Below are 20,169 nucleotides of genomic sequence, written 5' to 3' on the forward strand. Positions count from 1 at the left end.
CCTTGGTCAAGGTCAGGGAACGTGTGAGTAATGAGCCAGGGATTCAAACCCAATCGTGTCTGGTGCAAAGCTCAGGCTCTCTCCAACTTGAACATTGAAGCTTCAACCCCAGTCGGGGCGTTCTTCCCCACTCAGCCCTCTACAGCCAGGCCGAGGGGCTTCAGTACTGACTGCTGGTGTAAGCCCGCATCTCCTGTCGACGGAACACTTACCCTACACTCACCAGGTACTTCTGAGTGTCCTTGTGCTGTTCTAGTAGGACAAAGTCACCGACCCATGCCTAGCATCCTTCCTTATCCCTCCAAACTCTCCATCTCTCTCTGGACACAAATCTGGGAGCCCAAGAATTGGCTGAAAGGTGCTACTGTTCCTACCAGCCACCTGCCACCTTTGTATTTCTGGCAGGGAAATTATATTTCATTACCTTAAAATGTATTTAATGGGGCATTCATTCCTGAATCTTCTACAGAAACTCTTGAAACAGGAGAGTAAATATCTCAAAGGTATGAGTTAAAGGGCCTTCTCTATGGAGCCAGGCTGGCCACATGGGGGGCCCTGCTTACTTCAGAAGGAGCCCCCAGCCACCCGGCTTCCCTGCTCGCATGGGTACCTCCTCGACCGCCCTGATGTGCAGCATGGAGAATTGCTGTGTGCTCTCAAGTGAGGCAGCCTGGATGTAGACTTAGTAAGTACGGAGGGGGGAGAGAGAGAATGGACACGTTCTGCTGGTGGGGAGTCCCTGGAAGCATGGCTGTGGCTCCTGGGTCATCCTCCCCCTGCCTTCATTCCTGCCTCAGGAGGATACACTTACTTCCCTTCTTTCCCATTCATGGGTCATACCTGGCCATTCACTGCCTGAACATGCACCCCAATCTCTAAGCCAACCCACGACATATGCCAGCAGCCTTGGCATCAATATCCAGCCCGCCTGGCAATTCTGAGCCCCAGGAAAATAACACCCAGTGGGCAGGTGCTGCTGAATCCCCACTTTCCCTCTACATGCTGGCGGGTTTACTATGGAGAACTGGTGGGTAAAGCCCCTGCTCGGACGACTTTGAGGGATGTTCTACAGTGTCTTTCAGAGGTCCACAACAAGACTAAGCTCCACCTACCCACAGGGTCATGTGCTCCATAACAGCTTTCTTGCCCCTGCCTCCTTCTCCCCAGCCTCAGTCAACTGGTATTTCCTAGGGTCGCCTGCCAAATAAACTGTTCATGCTTGACGGCTTGTCTCAAGTGTATTTCAGAGAGCACCAAACCAGGACAGCTGCACACGTCATTCCCAGAATCTCCCGGCTGCCCCCAGCTCAGGGACAAGCTCCCCCAAGGACTCTCCCTTGCTGATCAGCCACATGGTTCAGCCCAGGAGCTGGGCCTCCCTTTCTCCCTGCACTTCCTTTCCAACTTGCAGCTCAGGCCACCTTCAGGACTGAAGCCTGACTCCCAGCTGGAGTCTTGCCCACTGAGGTCTTAAATACGGCCCGTCATCTGGGTCCCACTCTTCTCTCCATCTGTCCCAGTGGCAGCCATTCCCAGCATCAACTAAGGCCCTTGAATCTGTTCGGGCCATGAGACTGGTACAGCTGCAACCTGAGAATCAGGTCCTCACTCTTCCCCTCCCATCAGTTGAAGAACCTGACCTCAGACAGACAGAAAGAGATGAAATGCCCTGGGCTGAGACAGTTGTGTTTGGTGGAAAGATATCAAGAGTAGGAGGCAGACGGCTATGTGCTCCTATCTCAGCACTGCCATTTGCAAGCTGCTCTGCCTTGGGGGAGTTAATTTCTCTGAAATTCAGCATCTCAACACTTAAATGATATGTGGCGGAGATGGCTAACTGTCCCCCATGGTTTGTCCCCCCTCTTCCATAGCACAAAATGAGATGGGGGCTGCCTGGGCAGGGACTACATTTCTGGGCATTCCTTACACTGAACCGACTGCTATTTATCATTTAGTTATCACCAACAAAATGAGTAGAAGGGAGGCCTATCACTTCCAGACCAGTGTGGTTGAGATGCCAACTTATCTTCTTCACCATCTCTCCCAGCTTTCTCCCAGATGCAGGGGACTCCAGAGTTCTAAGCCTGGGTCCCTGAATCACCACATGGAGGAGAGCTGCCTGTTAACCAGAAGCACCAGCATTGTATTATTTGAGCAAAAAATATTCATTAAGCTACTGAATTGTGGAGGTTTATTTATTATAGCAGCTGGCATTAGCCTAGCCAATATATAATCATATCTCCATGTTGTGAAGAGCTAAAGGGATCATACAGATAGCAGCTACATGTAATGAGCACTTACTGTGTGCCAGACTCTGTTCTTCACATGCATGGTCTGTCTCACTTAATCCTCAAAGCAATGACATTATCCATATTTTATAGCTGGGGAAACTCAAGCACAGAGAGGTGAAATTATATACCCAAGATCACACAGCTAGGAAGTACTAGATCTGACAATAAATCTGTGTTCTTAACAATTAAGTTGAACTGTTTCCCAAATGCAATGTTAAATAGCATTTAATACAGTGTCCGGCACAGAGTGAGTGTTCCACAAATGGGCACAGTCACTGTTAATTAGACTGAGCAAATGCACACCCCAGGAGCGTCTCCTCCTCAAGGCGCTGACATGGGTGTCCTTGCAGCTTATCCTGTTGCCTGATGCTCCACTGCCCCACCTGCTGGTGCCTAACATCAGCTCCCCTCCATCTCTATCCCAGTGCCCTTACTGGTCTGCAGACCCCTGCTCAGCCACCGTGCACAGGTGTATCCCTTTCCTCGATGTTCCCCTGGGCCAGGCAAAGTGGGGAAATCTGTTCAGGGTCTCCTAAACTGTTGGAGTCTTTGTCTAAATGGGGCTGAGGCTCTCACTCTGGGCAGATGAATGACACAAGGGCACCCCTGGTGGGTGCAACCCTGGGGTTCCATCCTCACCTGAGTGCCCTCAGTTCAGGACACAGCCCTCCCACCTGAACCCTGACCAGTCACGGCTTCCAGATGCCCTGAGTCACTCCTCAACAAGAATCCCTCCTATCGAGGAGCCTGAAATGAAACCCAAGATTTCCTGAGGCTAAAACATCCCTCACAGCCCTTCCCTGCAGCCGACAGCCCCATGGGGGAGCCAGTGAGCTGTCCCCTGCTCCCCTGGCAGAGGCCTCTGTGAGGTCCCCTGGACAGCTTCTGGCCTTGGCTTCAGCCCAGCCTCCCCCGGGGCTATTTCTGGCCAGGCGGGTAATAGATTTCTGTCTCGTTTTTGAGGGCCTTTTGTGTGCCCTCAAACCTGGGGCCAAATGCTCCCCCTCCAAAAGAAAAAAAATATTAACAGCCGTGCTTCCAGCCCCTGCACTAGGAGACTTGTGGGCCAGACGACCCTGGAGTGAGCTGGCTGAGGTTTCATTTCTGGTAACTGCCCACCCCTCTTGCCTGAGCCTGGCTTCACAAAGCTCGCTTGTGGGACACCAGTGAAGCATCTAATGTGTGGGATATATGGAGGCAGGGACGCCTGCCCTGTATTTCCTGGCCTGTGATTTACGAGGTGGGGCTGGGCTTGCTTCCCTCTCTCCCCAGCCCAACCCAGCCCAGTCCAGGAGATGCAGAGGCTGGAATTCTCCCCGGTGGGGGTCCAGGAAAGGAGACCCTGCCACACTGCTCCGGGAATCTGCTGTGTCTCCTGCCTGCCTGTTAGAGGCTAAAGGAAGCCATGATTTCCACATATACAGAAGGAAACTGAGGCACAGTTAGGCAGCTAGACTTGGGTCCCAATTGGGGCAGCTTGGGCCAGCAGAAATTGCCTTCTCTGGAGGCCAGCATTTTTCATACCTGTAGTCATTGGAATCTTCTGGGAGGTGTTTAAAAATGCTGATTTCTAGCAAGAACTCTCAAGAGACTGACTCAGCCATGTTCGGGACACACTGTCATAGAGGGTGCACTTTAACAGGCATCAGACAACCCCTCAGGGATGATGTTGAAACCTACAGAAGTCCTGACCCTGGCCTGAGCCTGCACCACATCCTGAATCTACAGGGGATGGGCCTGGGCATTTTGCTTCTAACAAAGCCTGAAAACTCCTGAATATGAAAGCCGAAAGGGACTGTGACATTACGGAGTCCAGATTTCCTGTTTTCTGGATGAGAAGACTGAAGCTGGGAGTGAGAGGAGGTCTTGGCCAAGGTCACACATCGGGTGGTTGGGCCTTTCCTTGAGGACAGGAGAAGAGAGAGATGTGGGCTCTCCAGGAACCTGGAGGAGGTGAAAGGGAGAAAGGAAGAGCTTCACCAACCTGAATGCAGATAGGCTTGAACATCCCTACCTCCGGGAGGCTGGAGTTGACGCCCGATCCCAGGCATCTGTCCTTCCATCACTCAGGGTCAGAAAACCCCTCCCCACTTTCTGCAGTGGGACAGAAGTTCCTCCCTCTAGTTAGTATCAGGGCTTGGCATCTGTAAGTTTGTCTTGAAGGCTGTGTCAGGCCCCTGGACAGGTATCAGATCCCTGCTCTCCAGGAAAAAATCACAGCCATCCTCGAACTGCCCAAACATGGACCCAGTCAGCCTTTCCCCATGACCCACCCCCAGAACCCTGGGGCCCCTGGGGCACCCAGTCCCCAGGCCTGGGCGCAGGCTGCTTGGGCAGCATATGGATGTGTGTTTGCCTGAATTAAAAGGAAATGGATGGAAGGGAAATTGTGTACAATTAATAAACGGCGGTGCTTGGTTTGGATTTTCCATTGCTTTCAAGTTTCAGAGAACATTGCTCCCATGAGAACGGACAGCTGTGACCCGACAGAGGAAGGCTGGACATGCAGCCAGATGCCCAGGGGCTCGCCTCCCAGCCTGGCACGTGACTGGGTGTCTTGTGAGTGCTGCCATCCCTCTCTGAGTCTCGGCTTCCTTAGCTGTAAAGTGCAGGCTGCCAACTCTCCTTCACCGAGTCTCCGTCACAGCTTCCTGGGAGCCTGATTTGGGATGATGCAGGCGGAAGTTCCCAGCATGCATAAGTGCTGGATAGACAATTGTCCCCTAGAAGGGGACACACAAACAATTCTCAGAGGGAGCCCTCTGGCTTGTCCACGTGGAGATTCTGCACACCAAACACATGTTATAAACAGCACGTGTTAGCTAGCAAACGTAGCTGTTCTCTCACTGTTGTGGAAAGGGGTGGAAATGTAGTCAGGTAAATATTTTTCAAGAAAGATCTTTCTCTCAGTACTTTTTCTGCCACCAGATGTGTGAAAATTGAGAGAATGAATATAGAATTATCTTCTTGAGAGATTCTCCCCACCATTCTTTACTGAAATTTAACAGACATATAGGAAAATGCACAATCCTAAGTGATAGCTCAGTGGGTTTCACGAACTAATCATTAGACATCCATGAAACTTGCACCCAGGTCAAAAAGCTTCTAGCAGCAGCATCTTAGAGTCTCTGTTGACCCAAAGTCCCCTCCCAGTAATGAGCCCCCCGCCCACAGCAACCATAACCACTATCCTGAGTTCTACCAGTCTGCTCTTTAACTGTATACGAATAAGTCCTACAGTATGTAGTGTTTGTTTGCTGTCTGGCTTCTTTACTTTGATGTTATATTAGTGGTTTTAATTTGCCTTTCCCTGATTGGTAATGAGATTGAACCTCCTTACATATACTTATTGGCCATTTTGTGAAGTACCTGTTCGAATCTTTTACCTAGATGTCTATCGGGATATCTGCCTTTTTATTGATTTGCAGGAGCTCTTTATTTATGATGGACACTGTTTAGGTATTTAGGTCTTTTATGAAGACTCCCTACCTCTTACTCAGACATTTCATCCTGAGGACTTCAGGAGTTCTGGTCCCATTGGAAACCCATTGAATACAATCATTCGAGGGACTCCTCCCTAGCTCTCAATAGCAGCTTGATGCTGTCTTCTTCTTCAGAATGCACTGTGGCTCTCCTGCACATAAAGAAGCTGGAGAATTTTGTCTCCGGGCTCTTCTTGCCTCTACCTCCCTCTGTGACTCTTTTTCACTTTTTGGTAACCTACCAGCTAGGTTCTGTTTCCATGGGCCTTGCTCTCAGCTGGCAAAAAAACAAATCACGTTTAAGGCGTATGGCGACCAGGCAGCTCCATGTCTTTTGGTTTCTGCATGGATGGGAGTGTAAGGAGGGTGGGAATGGGACCTCAAGGAGTAGCTGGCACCCTCTTACTGCCTGTCACTGCACCTGGAACTCCCCCACTAAAGCTTTAATCCTCAATGACAGCAGCTATTTACAACATGGGGGAAGTATTTCCGTATTTCAGCTGCAGGCTCAGGTGCCCCAGTGTGTACCAACTGAATCCCAGTTTGCCTGTTGCTGAGCCCTGACCAGGTCTGTGGTGTTGGGCTGATTTTCATCTTAGCCTCATCCCTGCCTGGGCCCAGAAGGAACAGCATGTGCTGCTGCCTCTGGCTCACTTGCATCCCATAACACCACGCTTTTGATCCTCAAACCTTACGCCAATCACACATTCGTATTCACAAGTCAGCAGCTCACTTTTGGCCTCCATTGGGCAAAACGCCATCACAGAGGTTTATGGGAAACTTCAAGGGATAAGGCGGCAATGTGGGATCACAGGCACCATGGTAGATAGGCTGAGTGAGGGAGATGTTTTTCAGCAGGGGTCAGATTTAGGGAATCCAGCTGACTTCAGTGAACCAGCAGGAGGCCGAGCTCCATGCTGTTCCTGGACATCTCTTCTAGAGCTGGATATACATTACTCTCTGTTGCCTAATTGTCCCCAGAGCGGGAAACCAAAAGGTCTTGTGGAAGTTATTGCCTTGACATTTTGACTGAGCCATTTCCCCTCCAGGTGGGTGACCTAGAGCCTGTGTGTATTGGGTAGAGACCAAAAATAACATTCACTGGTCTTAAAGTCATGTCCCCCAAAGCATTCCCTTCTGCACGTCTAAGTTCTGAAAGAATACTTTTTAAAGGTTAGGCATCTCCTCCAGGAAAGGCATTTTGTTGTCTTATTTGAGCAAAGAATGCACTTAGAGCTTCCAATTGACCCTGCCATCCTGAGCAGAAGAGAGATTTCATCTGCAAGGGTCACCATGAGGGTAAAACTTGAAACACATTTTCCTTTTTTTAATGGAATACATGCTCAAGAGGAAAGATTCAAATGATAGAGATGGTCTGAATGCTCAGCCTAAATGTTCAGTGCTTTATGACAAGAACAAGCATGTTACCAGCACCATTTCCATGAGTGCATCGGTCAGTGAAAGCTATGCTATGCTGTGGTAACAAGTGAGCCCCCAAATATCAGTGGCTTGCAACTACAAAGATTTCTTTCTTGCTGAAGTTACTTGTCCATGGGGGATTGGCTGTACTCTGTTCTGTGTCTCCTTTACCCTGGGACCTTAGTTAAGGGAGCAGCCCCTATCAGGGATGTTGAGGTCTCATGATGAAAGGAAACCAGAGAACTCAATGGTACCAGGCAACAGCTTTTAAAGCTTCAACCCAGAAGGGATAAATGTCATTATTATTGTATTTCATTGGCCAGAGCAAGTTACATGGCCAAGCCAGCAGTCAGCATATGGAGAGAGCATCTTTTGATCAACAATACAATCTTCATGATGGGCAAAGGTCAGAATGAGTTCTGCCTCTATAGAGCTTTTATTTCTAGTTCTCCCAGGACCTTCTCACCCTAAAGGATGGCTTGTCTGAAACCTCTTTATTCCACATACCCCTGGCTCCGTGGGTGCTCCATCCCTAGCATGCCCTAGCGTGTGTTCTGCAGAATGCTATTTTTCCAATGTCAATAGCTGTTCAGAGAGGAAAGGGTTCCATGGTTAAATAAGTTTGGGAAACACTGAGTTAAACAGGAGTCTTTACTGCAGGGTCTCAGAGCCTTTAATACCAAGTGAATTGTCCATTTTAAAGAAGGAGATAGTCCACGGGACCACTGCCTTGTCCTTCTAGGTTAGTGTTCGTCATTTTAGCTGCACGTTAGAATCAGCTGTGGAAATTTTAAGGCCAAGCTGCACCCCAGACCAATATCCTTACCATCTCTGTGGGCAGAACAAGCATGGGCATTTTCTAAAAGCTCTCCACATCCCCCTCATGATTCCAATGGCAGCTAGGTTTGGGAACCACTTCTATGGGGATGATCCATCTGGGAATTGGCTGTCCACAGGGTTGATCTAGCAGTCAACATTCAAGAAGAGGCTGGAGAGGATTGGTAGCAGTTTCTTGCACCTGCTGAGTAGACAGGCTGCAGCCAGAATGTCCAGGACAGCCTAGATGGGCCAGTGGTCTTTAGAACTGAACTTGCAAAGAGTGAGGAAGAGGCTAATGTAGAAACTGCCTTAGCTGTATTCCACATAGGTTCAATCTTGAGTCATCCCTGGGTAGGACAAAGAGAAGTCTTGACTGCCGCATCACTTGGTAACTCATGGGGCCAGAGCACCACCATCAGGGTCATACTCCTGCGTCTTGTACCTCCCCGCTCACCGTATAGTAAGAAAGCAATCAGCTGCTCCATCTGTAGGTAGGGGTTGGGACTTACTCACCTCTGTGTCTCCCTGATCCAGTGCAGTGCCAGTCACATAGTAGTTGCTCACTAAATGTTGCACAACAGAGTGCAAATACATCCCTTGTCTTAAAGAAGCCCCTAATAATCTCAAGGCTTTTGCTTCCCATGTCTGTTGTACAGGGTTCAATTCAGATAAAACACAGGGAAGCAGCGTAAGCTTATAGATTCCTTTGGCGTCCAACATGGGGACTATCAGCACAGGTTTAAGGATTAGCAGCTTTACTGTGGCTGCAGAGGAAATGGAAAATTAAGGCTTATGTTTTGGATTATGAAATGGAATTGGTTCCCTTTATGCCTCTTAGGGGAAGAGAGAAACATTTCCGTCATCTCAATTTATAAAAAGCAATCTTAAGGCCAAGAAGAGATAAGTGGAGTAACTCAGAAACCCTTAATTTGGGCCATTTCTTAAATCCCACCAGTCTGCAATTGGTGCACACAAACTTCCCTGCAAGTGTTGCATTTCCTGAGGCTGGCTGTTCCTCTGAGAGACAATCCAGCAGGTTGAGGGGACTGTGGCCTAGGGAGCAGGACAGGGACGGGAAGGAAAGGGTGGGAGCAGAGTGTGGTAGCAGATTTGAATGACAGGCTGAGCATATGCACTTTATCTCCTGGGCCAGTGGCTTGTGACCTTAGTGAGTATCCAGATGCTGTGAGGCTGTGTTGAAAATACGACTGCCTAGACCTCCCCCTACAGACAATTTTTATTCAGTAGGTGTGGGATAGAAAGTGCCTCTGGTGGGTGAATTTGAGCAGGCAAATGACTTCATAGCGTAGGAAGCCCAGCCAGCTGGATTCAAAGCCAACTCAAGTAGTGTAGCAGACACTGTGGGTGTCCTGGTCTAGCCCCTCGCCTGACCCCTTCAGTGCACATCTGCTTGACTTCCATTGCCCGCCCTGCATCCCTTTCCTGAGGTCTCTCTCTGGCCCTAGATCCACTCTGCCCTTCCAAATAGCAGGCCAGAAATGCTGGAGAATTAGCTCTTCCTGGGAGCAGTCCCGAACCAGTGACTGATGGGAGTGGGGTATAAATACCCCAGCTCCCTGGTCCATTAGGTGGGATAGCTTGGAGGTGCATGCTCTACCCAGTCTCCCAGATGCCCCCAGCAGGATTGAGCTCCAGTTGCCACACAGGGGCCACTTGATAATACATCTTTCATGGGCCTCCTTCCTGTCCTTGCCTCACTTCCCACTGCCCAGCTGGTGTTTTCTGGAATCTCCTGCCCTCATACCCTTGTCTCAGGCTCTGCTTCTGGAAGGACCCAAAAGATGGGAGTCAGCGAGAGCTGTGTTGTGTGGCCTTGAATACACTAATCAATACAAAACCACATATAAAACTACATGTAAAGCATGGGGATAGCAGACACAAAATTTAGCACAGTGGTTACCTCTCTGGGGTGCGGGGGCAGGGGCTGGCAGGGGCAGTCTTGGGGTTGGTCTATTTTCTCAGCTGGAAGGTGGGTTCAGGGATATGTATTTCATGATTCTTTATGCCTTACATGTACATTATATATTCCTCTTCGGAATGCATGACATAGACTCCATAATAAATTATTGTAAAATTATCTGGGGACCAGATAAACCCTATTTGCTGGCTGCATCTAGTCCCTAGGCCACCTGTTTCTGACACCTCCCTTACAGATAAGAAAACTTGGACTCTGAGGGCTTTCAGCCACGATATATTGCTTCGTTTTACATTTTTACAAATTGGGAAATTTCACATCAAAATAGAAAGGTTCAACTCCCTTGAAAGATAATCAGAAGATTGGACAAGGCTGGACCCACGTTTCTACAGGGTAACAGCTGCCAGAGCTGTGTCACTGGGGACCTGCTAGGCCGAGCGGAGCGCCTGCTGCTCCATCCCCAGAGCAGCATCTGTCTTTCCCGTGACCTTTCTGTCCTCCCCTATAGACGTCTGAGCTGAGCTCACAAATGGGAGAACCTCTCCAATGGTTCACTCATGCAATGCCCTCGGTGGAGAGCCCAGCACAGGCCCAGTGCTAAATAAGGCCACTCCTTGTCATTGTGGTTAGAGAAGATAACTCCAACACCCGAGGGGGGCAGCCAGGCTTAGTGTCCTTGTCCTGAGCCTGCTGAGGTGCTGTGATGAGGCCAAGGTCACCGTCTGGACAGCAGTGCCATCAGGACTCCACCCAGTCCCTGGGGCGTATCTGCAGGTCCATTAGGCTTCAACTCCAGGGAGCAGGGGCCAGGCCGAGCTCCCCAAGGCCTTGGGTGCCCCAGCCCAGGCCAGCTGCTCTGACAGAGCCCACACTTTGTAGCCAGAGGCGAGGCAGGGGCAGTGGGGGAGACCTGCCAGACAGGTGGCATCTCAGGCCTCCGGGATGAGTGGGACAAAGGGATGCGCTTGAGTTCCGCCTCCCAGAGCAGCTCCTCCCCTGGCCGGGGAACGGAGGTGGACTTCGGGGCCTGAGAATCGTTGCCAGCGGATGGAGGCTTTGTTTGCCTCGCTGAGTCCCCAGACCAGGGGCCGGCCGGAGAGAGGGCTCTTTCCTGAGAGGCTGGACTTTCCCACAGAAACAAAGTGGGGCTTGTTAGCCGGGCATGAATCTTGGCGTGAGGCGGCCTGGGCCAGGCTCAGCGCTGCCAGGCGGCGGCTCCGCGATATCAGGCAAATTCCGCCTTCCCCACAGCTGGGGCTGACAGCAGGAAGCCCCAGGGAGGCTCCGGACAAAGGCAGAAAAATGGGCCACGTTTATTTATTCACTGACCAGCCCAGGACTGGCTGGCCCAGGGGCCATGTCTCCATGGCTACGGGCGGCCTTCAGCGCTCCTGGTTGGCTCCTCTGTGACCACAGCCCCTCCACGGCCACACACCCCAACACACAGAGATACAGCATCATGAAGGCAGAGGCTGCCTTGGGATGGCTCTGCCCCAGGGAGCGTGGGGCCATCTGAGCCAAACAGAATAGAGGGCTTGGACACAGCCCAGGGTGTGAGTTGAACTCTGAATGTCAAGACCAGTCCTGGGTGAGTGAGGCGAAGGCAACAGGTTCAAATCCACACACCAGCTAAGCACCTACTGTGTGCGGGGCAGGGGTACATCCATCAAGCCAACTCGGTTTGTTCTCACTCCTCTGGTTCGAAAATAGAGGCTGGGGAGCGCATTGAGGGAGGCACACCCTTTGCCTTGGGAAGGTATCAGGCAGGAACTGTCATCGGCATTGAGTCTTGAAGGATGCATAGGAGTTTGCCAAGCAGGGAGGCAAAGGGCATTCCAGGCAGAAGGAATGGCTTGAGCACAGGCTCCAAGGCCTGCAAGTAATGTGTAGTGTGATTAGGGTAACTGAAAGGCTCTTTGAACTGGAGTGGAGGGAAGAGGACACAGCTGAAAATGTGGCAGTTGTCGGGGTGGGATGACCGTGCAGTGTGATTCAGAGAACTGGGGCCATCTGCTCCCCTGTCACTGTTCTGTTAGAAAAGACCCCCGGTAATTCCGCGAGTTGTGAATTTCAGGGAGGACAGAGGTTAACGTACAGCTAATACTTTGCAGTTTACAGAGACCTTTCATATATTCACGTGATCTTATTTAGACCTATGGCCACCCAGCTGGGAGGGAGCTGACAGGTGAGGAAACTGAGGCCCAGAGTGGTGCCGGAGGCCTCTGAGCCAGGAAATGGCCTGTTGGGACTGGAATGCAGGGCCCTGAGCCTGATAGCACTCCCCGGGAAGGGGCTGGAGCCCCGAGGGAGGAGCGAAATGATCATGGTCATCTTTGTCCCGTGCTTGCAAGTTCTAGAACTGCTACAAAGGAGCAGCCACGAGTGTCCCACCTCCCAGACCACTCCAAGCTGCTTCTAGAGGGACTGGAGATCCCGGAGCAGAAACAGGTCTAAATTCCAGGCAACTTAGAATCTGGGATATGGTGAATGGGTCAGAGCCTGGGAGCAGGCACAAGAGAGGCTCTCAATGTCTGATGGCCCAGACCACACTTCCTGTCTTTCATGAGCCCACTCTGCTTCTCTGGCCCTGGGTCTCCCAGATGGAGCCAACGGGCTGGGCCTGCAAGGGTGACCTTGGGACCCAAAGGCTGGTGGGAGGGGGGTGTCATGAGACACTGCTATGACGTAGTGTCATTTAGCCTTCACAACAACCTCTGTTTTGCAGGTGAGGAAACTGAAGCTCTGAGAGCAGTAGCTCCCCTGAGCTGTGCAGCTGGAGAGTGCTGCGCTGACGGCAGAGCTGGGGCTCTTTGCAGGTGCCCAGAGGAAGGGTTTGCTCCCCTTGCCGAGTTTCCTCATGCTCACTTCCACCCCCAGCCCTCAGGTGTGTCTGACCTCTGCCCACTGAAAGGCACCTTCCCTCACTCTGCTGCTGGGCTCAGCTGTCTGCTCTCTTTCTGCTGCCTCTGACTTTTGCCAACTTGACGTTGGCTTCCGGTTCCTTCTGCCTTTCGGAGCTTGACATTGTTGATCTTCATCCTGAAGTCTCACCTGAGTCTCCTTCACCTGGTTGTGCTACCCAGAAAAAATAAAAAATAAAAAATAAGGAAGAAAAAGGAAAAAAAAATAATAAACAAAACCAAGAAAAAGGAAGAAGAATAGGGCTGTGGGATTAGCACCAAAGCCTCCTGGGTGCAGACCTGCCCATTGGCCTCTTCTCAGGGTGCTTTTGGCTTTGGGTAAAGAAGAAATGATGATAATGATACCTAAAAACCATTTAGGATAGATATGGCAAACATAGCATAGCAGGAGCACCCTCCAATCTGGCACCTGAGGCAGGCATAGCTAATCGATCATAGCACTGTCTCTGGCTCAGCTTGGCCTCGGCTTCAGCATTCTTCTCAATGCAGGGATCAGGCAGCCACCACCAGGCAGAGTCAACACCCAAGAGAACCTGCACTTGTCACCCCTGCCTATGAGTCTGTGCTCTCCATCCAAGCCTCACTTTTGCCCCATTTGTCCAGGCAGGTATAATTATCTTCATTTTACAGGTGAAGAGACTGAAGCCCAGAGTGATATTTTCTGCAACACACAGTTACTTCATGACAGAACTGAAGATGAGGACTGAGGCCTCTCTCTCTGTCCCTGCTCAGGACATGGTTTTTTTTGTTTGTTTGTTTTTGTTTTTGTTTTTTTTGAGATGGAGTCTTGCTGTGTCTCCCAGGCTGGAGTGCAGTGGTGCAATCTCGGCTCACTGCAACCTCTTCCTCCCAGGTTCACGCCATTCTCCTGCCTTAGCCTCCCGAGTAGCTGGGACTACAGGCGCCCGCCACCACGCCCAGCTAATTGTTTATATTTTTTGTAGAGACGGAGTCTCACCGTGTTAGCCAGGATGGTCTCGATCTCCTGACCTCGTAATCCGCCCGTCTCGGCCTCCCAAAGTGCTGGGATTACAGGCGCGAGCCACTGCGCCCGGCTGCTCAGGACATGTTTAAAAGGCCCCATGCAATCAAGGCGGTAGCATTTGAATAGATTTATTCTTCCTTCTTTTTTGTTTTCCAGTCCCATTTTCCACTGCTTTGGTCAGGGAGTGAGTCCCCTGATGTCATCCGAGGATATGAGGCATCTCTAAATCTGGCCGTCCCCTGAAGCACCCAGCCTCACCGACTTCCTGAAGCATGGGTGAATGCTGCTGCCACAAATGTGCTGTGACAGCCGCTGACAAGGAGAGCGAGTGATGTTTGTGCCATCCTGCTGAGCATGAGGGAGCTGCTTGGGGAAGCCAGGGGCTGGGGCATCTCAATAGAACTGAGGGCAGCCTCGGGGAGCTTCACAGTACGCCCACCCCCAGATCACTGCTGATTCTGGGGGATGCTTGACAGAGCTTTCTGACCTTGAACTTCCCTTTGGCTGCTAAACTGAATGAAGCCTCCTTCCTAGACCCAACCCCCTGCTGAGTGTCTCTCTCTTCTGTTCTTTGCCCCCAAACCTGCCCCCAAACCTGGAACCCTCCTCTGCACCTCCACACGCAGTGGGTGCCAACTGTCTCCCACCTGCCTGCCTGGGTCTCTGCTCCTCAGCTTCTCACAAGTGGCTGTGTTCTTCCACTCACCTGCTGGGACACCCACTGGCTCCCCAGCCCCCATCCTCTCCACACCCAGTCTCACCTGCCAGGCTCGCCTTCTTCCCCATCACCTGCAGACAGGTCATTTCCCAGACATACCTGCCCTACTCCGACTAGTTGGCATGGTGAGGCCCTCACTCCCTTCTCTCCAGGGTCCCATGTGCTTTCCAGGCACAAATTCACCCAGACATTTCTTGATCTAGCTCTGTCCCAGAAAGCGTTACCTTTGCAATGGCAAATACCTGTATTAACTGCCGTGCAAGTGACACATATTTATCATGTGCTTGCCTGTTCCAGGCACCGATGGCTGTCTTTGTTATTTTGTGTCAGGCTCCAGTGAGTGAGTCTGACTTATGATTGTATAGACTTAGCTCACATCCTCCTTCCTCCACCTTGACCATCACGCTAATGACAAAGTTGTCATTTACTGAGCACTTGCCATGTACCAATCACTGTGCCAGGAGATTTACCTGCATGGGCTCACAAAATCTTTGCAATATTCTTGAAAGAGAGGCAAGTATGTTCCTCTATTTTGTAGATGAGAAAATTGGGCTCAGAAAATGAAGTCATTTTGCCCCAGGTCACCCAACCAGCAAGTGGCAGAACTATGTTTAAAAGTCAGGATTGTCTATTCCAGAGACCCTGTGCTGCCCACCATGGCACACAGCTTCTCCAGTCAAAGAAAGGTAGCTTAAAGATATCTGCTTTCCAAAATACTTGGACATTTGTTAGAATATGGAAGAAGATAATATATGGTCCTGTCCTTGAAGAATTGATACTCTGTTTGGGGAAACAAAGCAACTCACATTGCCAGCCAATATTTATTTAAATTTCATCTCAGAAAAATAGCAAAAGAGATTTTATTTAACCTTTCAGCAGTGATTATCTGATTATGTCTGCTTGAGTATTCTGTAGGATAGACAGCTAAGGCAGTCATGGACTCAGTGGGAAAAAGTTCAGCAATCCATTATTAATGTCTGGGGCACAGGCATGGGTAGTGGAGGTAGATGTGCCACCAATTTCATTTCTTTGCTTCTATATAGTAGAAAACATGAGAGTTTCTAATAAATTCCTAACTATATAAAGCAGACAAGAGAGGAAAGAGAAAGATACCTGTGTGATTGGGAGAGGCTGCCTGAGGAAGGTAAGATATGACCTGTTTGGGGTCACTGTACCCCTGGAGCGTGAGGCATCATCAAGGCCAGATTGAATTTTCTAAGGTATGATAAAAAGTTTGGTTCTTCCATGTGCCTTGGTTCCTCTTTTCTAAAATGGCTAATTCTGTCCAACTAAGATCTAGAAGGCCCTTTCTGATGCCAATGTTCCTAAATAAAGATATCTAATACGGGTGGAACACTTCACAGCTCTCAACCTCTTCTCAGACCCATCAGCTCATTCATATATCATAACAAGCCCATGATGCAGCCATTTTAGAGATGAAAAACTGAGGCCCAGAGAGCTGACACCCATGTTAGCAGAAGTTAGTGGAACCCAGTTCTCTTAACTCTAACCATTCTCTAATCCAAAAGTATATTTACAGATTTTCAAATAATTAGGAAATGTTAGTAATATTTAGAAGCTCCTCAGATGATTCTAGTTTTCAGCCATGGTTGAGAATGTTGCTAAAAAGTAAGTTTTATGGCTTATTTCAGAGAAGGAAACAGAGATTCAGAGTGGTTAAGCAACTTGTCCAAAGTCACACAGCCAGAACATAGTGGAGTGGGAACTCCACTGAGGCAGGCTGACTGCTTAACCCATGTGTCTATTGTGCCCCAGGCACTGTCACATATTATTTCATTTAATTCTCTCAACAACGTTAATTTTTTTAACTCTGAAAACTAATCCAGAAAAGTTAAATAACCAGCCCAAAATTGCAGAGCTAATAAAAAGCAGCTAACAATGTTTTCTATCTTGATTCTATTTGGGTGGACAAGTGTGTGCATTTGTCAATAGTCATTTGATGGGTCACTTAAGATCTGTACATCACACTATATGTTGATTTTACCTTTAAAAGGCACAAATAAACTGACCTCTGGGTAACAATATCAAGCAGAGATATTGTGATGTCTCCTTCTTATTTGGAAATGCATTTAAAAGTAGAGTGAATGGATAAGGAGATAAATAAGTGGGCAGTTATGTGATAAAGATGGTGGGTCTATGGGGTTCACTACATGGGTGCTATTCTTTCACCTTTTCTGCATGTTTGAACATTTTACATAATAAAATGTTGCATGGGGGACAGCAGCCCAAACATTCCATGAGACTGAGTTCAGTGACGACAGAGATCTCTGCCTGTTTTGTGACTGAGTCTCCAGCACCAGGAATAGTGCCTGGCATGAAGCAGGTGCACAGTAAATATTTGCTGAATGGAAAATGACGGGAGAGTGTTTAGCCTATGGCTTTAACGCTTAAGTAAACACTTACCTTGGAGAGAGGATTGGATGATATCTGTGAACAAGGGCAGTGGGAGGAGGGACACTGGGTAGAGTAGGGCGAGTGGGCACAGTAGGGCACAGAGCTCTGGTGGCTTTGCAAGCATGAACTCAGCTGGTTCTTACTTCTGGAAGCTGAGTGACATCCTCATCCCCAGACGTAGCTGTAGTCAGAGCTGGGCTTTATACGGGCGTGTGCTGCCCTCATGTGGCCAAGCAGAAGAATATTGCACTGGTGTTGGAAGGGCCTCTTTCCCCTGATCCCCGATGGGCAGTTAATTACTCAGATGCTTGGAAGCAAAGGTTGCGGCCAGAGGAACTGTGTCTCTGGGGCCTGGGCTTCATGCCCCTCTCTTAGCTAGGAGATGTTGGTCAAATTTAAAACTTCCTCTGGGCAGGGTGGCACATCTGTAGTCCCAGCTGCTCAGGAGGGAGGTGGGAGGATGGCTTGAGCCCAGGAGGTCAAAGCTGCAGTGAGCTATGATTGTGCTGCTGTACTCCAACCTGAGCAACAGAGTGAGACCCTGTCTCTAAAGAGCAGAAAAGTTCCTCGTGCTTCCTATTAGCTAATGTTCTCCCAATGGGGGTGTGGGTTTCCCAGACCTCACAGCCGTCCTGAGATTTGAGAGAAGGAGCCGCCATGTGTCAGCACCCACTGCTGCTGCTACTTCTCCATGGGCTGTTTTATTTGGGCATCCCACTGACCCTGCCAATGACGGTACATGAGACCACTCAAGATCTCATTTACGGACCGGAAAGCAGGGGCTCAGAGAGATCAAGTCACATGCAGCATGTTGGGGACAGGGAAACTGCCTCTGGGAAGTCCAGAGTGTAACAAAGAAGATGCTAGCTTCCCTCTGTGGGGTTTTGAGGACTCCCAAATTCTGGCTGAGGAAAGCTGGCAAGGAGCCAGGGAAGTTTGGAAAATCCCCAGTACTCACGTACACACCCTGAGCCCTTTAGCTCTCACAGAGGCAAGTTGGAGCTGTCATCCACCCCTTCCACCCCTGCCAGACCCAGCTGTGTGACCCTGGGGAAAGTTAGTCAGCCTCTCTGAGCCCTACCTCAATGTGTCAAATATGGATCATAATACCCTCACCTTTTAAGGTTGCCGTGTAAATAAGTGATACAGTGCACACCACACATGCTCAGGAATTACTCCTTTTAGACCACAAGGCAGACATTGTATCTATTGTGTTCACTCCTGTAACATGTTTGGATGGGTCAGTTCTCAAAGAAGAGCAGGGTAAGAGTTAAGAGTGAAGTGTTTGGAATCAGATACCTGGATCCAAATCCTGGCACTGCCTCTTCAGTATGGGTGATCTTGAACAATATATCAATGTAGTGACGGTTGTGCTGCTGAATAGGTTAGTGTGAATAAAGAGCATGGTGCCTAGCACATACCAGATGCCCAAATAAATGCTAGCTGATAGTAGGATGACTCAAAGATGGGTATTCAACGTTAGCTATTGTTGTGAGCGGTCGTGGTAATAGTAAATTAATCATGCGAATTTCCCCTTCAAGGCTGCACTGGCTGCAGCTCTGCCCTGACTTCATCTGAATATATGCGTTGGGTGAGAGAAGAGTGGCAATGATAGGAGTGCCCTCCTGTTCCCTGGACACATATCACCCTGCACCAGCAGCACAAGGTCACCCAGCCCTCAGTCATGATGGTTCCCAGTGAAGGGGACCAGGTTATAGATGCACTCTGCACCCCCTGAGCTGACATGGTGGACTTAGGGTCTGGGCCATGATGCAGGGGCTTTCCTTTTCTTGGGATGCCCACACTGGTCTTAACACACTGGCCTGGCTGGCATGAGGGCCAACCTGAACAGTGGGAAGAGAAACAGCACGAGTGTGGTGGCCTTCAAGGCAGTGAGTCTCAGATGTCAATGTGCACAGTACTTCCTGGGGGGAAGTGCATTGTGAAAATGCGGGTTCTGACTCAGTAGTTCTGGGCTGGGACCTGCCATCCAGTTTTTCTAAAGCTCCCAGGTCACCCTGATGCTGTTCATTCAAGATCTCACTTTGAGTATCAAGGTTTCAAGAAAAGCAGGTTAAATTTACCTCCCAGGTGCACTGAGGGCTCATTGCAGCAGGTCTGGAATCAGCCTGGGCTGTCGTGCTGAAGTAAGAGATGGGCCTGCACAACATGGACCCCCGGGCAAGGCATGAAAGGTACTGACTGGTTACCATGGGTGGAGACAAGTTCCAGGGTGTCTGATATCAGCTTGTCAGCATTGTTTGAGGGTCACAATGAGACTGATGACCTGCAACTTGCCTCAGGGGCTCCCTCAGGGAACCCTGTGCAGTGCCGGGGCTGGTAACGCAGCATGTGTGCCTACATGATGAGCCCGCCATTGTGTGCTTCCTCATTCTAATACCTCAGGTGTATCAGTAGATCCTGATCTGAAAGAAAAAGCACATGGTTGTCCCACATCAGTGTAACAACTGGAGCTCTCCCCTGACTCTCAGAACCCCTCACTATGAGGCAGCCTCTGGCCCTGATGCATATCCTCATTTTAATGCTCTTAATGTCTTGTATTTTTTTCCTGAAATAAATCTTAGCTTGGTGAGCATAGCCATGTAAGGTCCTGTGAGTTTTACTTGTACTGGAACTCGATCTAACTGCCACTGTTAGTGCAATAGGGATTAAAAACTGCTTCCTGTGGGCAGGACACTGTGCTCAGCTCAGTGGACTTAGAAGTGGTTACAATTCCATTCTCTGCTCTCCCAGGAGAGCTGCAATTCACAGGCTTGGCTACACTGGTGTTGCCTGGGGAGCTTTAAAAGCTACTAAGGCCTGAGCTCCATCCCCAGAAACGACCAGTGGAATATTGGTCTTGAGGTTTTTAAAAGCTCCCCAAGTGGTTCTAATATGCAACCAAAGGTGCAAACCACTCATAGATAATGAATACAAAGCAGCAATAGTCTTAGAAGGCCAGGTTGAGAATGGAACTAAGCCACCACCACTGTCTGGACCTTTGCGAAGTCCTGTCCCAAGGGTACAGTTATTGGTGTTAAATTTCCTACTCAAGGCTAGAGGTCAGCTGTGGAAGTCTTTCATCTTTGAGGCACTGGTTGCCTTCCAAATGAGGGTCCAGGAAGACGGTCAATGCTCAACCCAAAAAACTCCTGCTGTCTGCAAGGGTGGAATTTCTGACCT

The 20,169-nt window shown here is 49.7% G+C and overlaps 1 long non-coding RNA gene across 1 annotated transcript; it reads left to right on the forward strand.

Annotated features, from left to right (window-relative positions):
- Positions 1-11,447: 11,447 nt before the first annotated feature.
- LOC129471527 (uncharacterized) lies at positions 11,448-14,384 on the forward strand. Its single transcript, XR_008653621.2, has 3 exons — positions 11,448-11,535; positions 12,673-12,831; positions 14,010-14,384. It is a non-coding gene; the product is annotated as an uncharacterized lncRNA (long non-coding RNA).
- Positions 14,385-20,169: the final 5,785 nt, after the last annotated feature.

The sequence above is a fragment of the Symphalangus syndactylus genome, chromosome 21, assembly GCF_028878055.3.
Source record: "Symphalangus syndactylus isolate Jambi chromosome 21, NHGRI_mSymSyn1-v2.1_pri, whole genome shotgun sequence".
Lineage (NCBI taxonomy): Eukaryota > Metazoa > Chordata > Mammalia > Primates > Hylobatidae > Symphalangus > Symphalangus syndactylus.